Here is a 4,087-nt window from a genome sequence, read left to right as displayed (position 1 = left end):
CGGCCGCCCCCTCCCCCTTGCTCCTTTATATACGGGGGCAGGGGGCACCTCTAGACACAACAATTGATCCTTGAGATCTATTAGTCGTGTGCGGTGCCCCCCTCCACCATATTCCACCTTGATAATATCGTTGCGGTGCTTAGGCAAAGCCCTGCGTCGGTAGAACATCATCATCGTCACCACGCCGTCGTGTTGAAGGAACTCTCCCTCGAAGCTCGGCTGGATCTGAGTTCGAGGGACGTCATCGAGCTGAACGTGTGCTGAACTCGGAGGTGTCATGCGTTCGGTACTTGGATCGATCGGATCGTGAAGACGTACGACTACATCAACCGCGTTGTGCTAATGCTTCCGCTTTCGGTCTACGAGGGTACGTGGACAACACTCTCCCCTCTTGTTGCTACGCATCACCATGATCTTGCGTGTGCGTAGGAATTTTTTTGAAATTACTACGTTCCCTAACAGATGTGACACTAGATGATGCATTTAATGTGTCCTGTCAGCCTGCAGAGTTAGGTATGATAGCACTGTTTGCTATCTAATTAGTATGCAAACATTGATTTGCCACTGTGGTAACCCCTTGATCTATAAAAGGAGGACCATGGCAAATGTAAAAAGGGTTCGGTCCATGAGTTTGCCAAGCTAAGGCCCTCACGTACCCGTACGCACGTAGCCACTTCGCCTGAGGCAACCCTGCCGGGCAAAGTGCGTTGCGTCCACCACCACCTTTTCCACTATCAATCCACCAAAGCGGGAGTAGGGTTTTACGCCTCACGGCGGCCCGAACTTGGGTAAAATTGCCTATGTGATCTCTGGCGCGCTGCGCGACACTTCTCCGCTCTTTGTGCAACATGCCCATCCCCCCGCCGAACCAAAAGGGGCTCATAGCCCCATATGTGGTCATGGTTTCCTGCAACAGAGTTCAAGAACTATGTAGACATGACCGAGACACCTCTCCAGTCAATAAACAATAGCGGAACCTGGATGCCCATATTGGCTCCTACATATTCTACAAAGATCTTTATCGGTTGAACCGTAATGACAACGTACGAAATTCCCTTTGTCTGTCGGTATGTTACTTGCTCGAGATTCGATCGTCGGTATCTTCATACCTAGTTCCATCTCGTCACCTGCAAGTCTCTTTACTCGTTCCGTTATACATCATCTTGCCACTAACTCCTTAGTCACTTTGCTTGCAAGCTTATTAAGATGTGTACTGCCGAGAGGGCCCAGAGATACTTCTCCGATACTCAGAGTGACAAATCCCAATCTCAATCCATGCCAACTCAACAAACACCTTCGGAGATACCTGTAGAGCATATTTATGATCACCCAGTTACGTTGTGACGTTTGATAGCACACAAGGTATTCCTCCGATATCCGGGAGTTGCATGATCTCATGATCGAAGGAACATGTATTTGACATTCAAGAAAGTTGTAGCAATAAACTTGAACGATCATATGCTAATCTAATAGATGGGTCTTGTCCATCACATCATTCTCCTAATGATGTGATCCCGTTATCAAATGACAACACATGTCTATGGTTAGGAAACCTTAACCATCTTTGATCAACGAGCTAGTCTAGTAGAGGCTTACTAGGGACACGTTATTTGTTTATGTATTCACACATGTATTTAAGTTTCCGATCAATACAATTCTAGCATGAATAATAAACTTTTATCATGATTAAGGAAATATAATAATAACCATTTTATTATTGCCTCTAGGGCATATTTCCATCAACTATATCTTAGGTACACCTATTAATGTTGAAACTAACATTGTTCAAACCATGACACCTGAGGAATACATAAAAGAGACCTTCCAGAACACTCTAGAATCCTGAAAAGGAAGAGGTACGTGATACGGTAAGTAAACCGACTCCAAAAATTCCGCAAAAATATTTTCTGTCAGTTTTGAAATACTATAAAAAACACCTCGGAAGGAAACCTAGGTTCCCACTAGGCACCAGGGCGCGCTTGCCCCACCTGGCGCGCCCTGGTGGGTAGTGGGCCCCTCAGGGACCTTCCTGACTCCGTTTTCCTATGGTATACTTGTTTCCCAAGATAAAAAATCTTTATATATACTCCCGGATGATTTGAATACCGCATCGCAGAAATATCCTTTATTCTTGTTTCGTGCTATTTTCTTGCAGATCTGAAAGTATGTCATCTCAAGATTCAGATGGAGAGAGTTATGTCGCCCACTATATCGCAAACCCAAGGGTTTATGGAGACATGGATCATTATGGTTGGACCATGGAGGAAGAAGAAGATGATGACTTGAAGGAAACGAGGAATGCCAGCTCAGATAAGGATGAAGTTCCACTACCTCAACCTGGGGATATGCACGTGGAATTCAAGAAGTCAAGTCTCCCAAATGGAGCAAATAAATATAAAATCTAGTTTATCCAATCTCGTTTTCTGCAGGAAAGAAAATAGGCATTATGCAAAAAGATATTGAAGCTTGAGCAGGAGAATGATGACTTGAGGGAGGAAAATTTTATTCTCAAAAGTAAGCTAGAGAAGAAGGCCACCTCTTCACCACCATCATCTCCAAAGAAGGAAACTTGAGTACACGGGTATGGGCACTCCCCTTGGCTTTCAACAAGCTTGGGGAGATGCCCCGGTATCGTATCACCATCACTTTTATTATATTTACCTATCTTAGTTCGATCCTTAGTTATTTAGTGATTTAGTTGAATAAAAGTTCAGTATGATCTATTTTCGAGTGCTAGTTTCGTGATCTATCTATCTATGTATTCGAGTTGAGAGTTATATAATAAAGATTAGTTTGAGTTTTTGTTTCTTTACTTTTATGTTTCAATCAAAATAAAGAAAATAAGGAAAAAGATCATATGCTAATCTTACGGAAAGTAATGGCATTACATAAGGAAAAGTATAAGTGGTAAAATTTATTGAAAGTTGACAAACATAGCATTGGTCAGTGATGCAATTCATGAAATAATTAATAAGGGAAGAGACGATTCACATGCAAATATACCATCTTGGACATATTTTATGATCGCGAGCCCCCATTAAGTATTTTATGTCAAATTTTTGACGTCAGACAAGGAAGACAACATAATGATTTATGTTTGTTCATATTCACATAGAAGTTATATTGTCATAGATCCTTCAACATGTGGTGCTTGCCCAATATCTTTGCTAGCCAAAAATCCGCACCAAGTAGAGATACTACTTGTGCATCCAAAAACCTTAAACCCACTTTCATGTTATGAGAGTCCACTATACCTACCTATGAATTGAATAAGATCCTTCAAGTAAGTTGTCATCGGTGCAACAAAGTTGCTTCTAAATATGTTTGATCTTTTATTGTAAAGGAAAATATGTGTTGTACAAACTTGTGATGGCAAAGTAATAAAAGCGATGGACTGCATAATAAAGGTTGCTATCATAAGGGGCAATATAACGTGACGTTCCTTTGCATTAAGAGATTGTGCATCTAAAATCAAAAAGTGCATGACAACCTCTGGTTCCCTCTACGAAGGGCCTATCTTTTACTTTTATGTAAGTGTCAATAGTATTCTCCCTTGTATTCCTTTTATTTTTCTCTTTTGCAAGCATCATGTGGTGGGGAAAGATCTAGGCACATTTATCCAGTTGGATATGAGTGATCATGAGTTATTATAGTTGACATCACCCTTGAGGCGAATAAGTTGGGTGGCAAAACTATAAGCCCATATCTTTCTATGTGTCCGGCTGAAACTTTCTGCTCCATATATATGTTGTGAGTGTTAGCAATCATATAAGACTAAATGATGGTTGAGTATGTGGACTTGCTAAAAAGATCTGACATGATACCCTTCCTGAAAATATGATGAATTGCAATTGCATTGTTGATTGAAAACATGGTTTGTTAGTTTTCAAGAAAGTTTATGCTTTATACTTCAATGTTGTGATGAAATGTTACTTGCTCATGAAAAGTTTTATGATAAAGTCTATTGATGTTATAATAATGATCATGATGCTACTATGTCTGTATTTTGTTTTTATCGACACCTCTCTCTCTAAACATGTTGACATGATTCTCGATATTAGCTTTTCTTGAGGACAAGTGACGTCTA

The sequence above is a fragment of the Triticum dicoccoides genome, chromosome 7B, assembly GCF_002162155.2.
Source record: "Triticum dicoccoides isolate Atlit2015 ecotype Zavitan chromosome 7B, WEW_v2.0, whole genome shotgun sequence".
NCBI classification, from domain to species: Eukaryota; Viridiplantae; Streptophyta; class Magnoliopsida; order Poales; family Poaceae; genus Triticum; species Triticum dicoccoides.
This window is presented reverse-complemented; position numbering follows the sequence as displayed.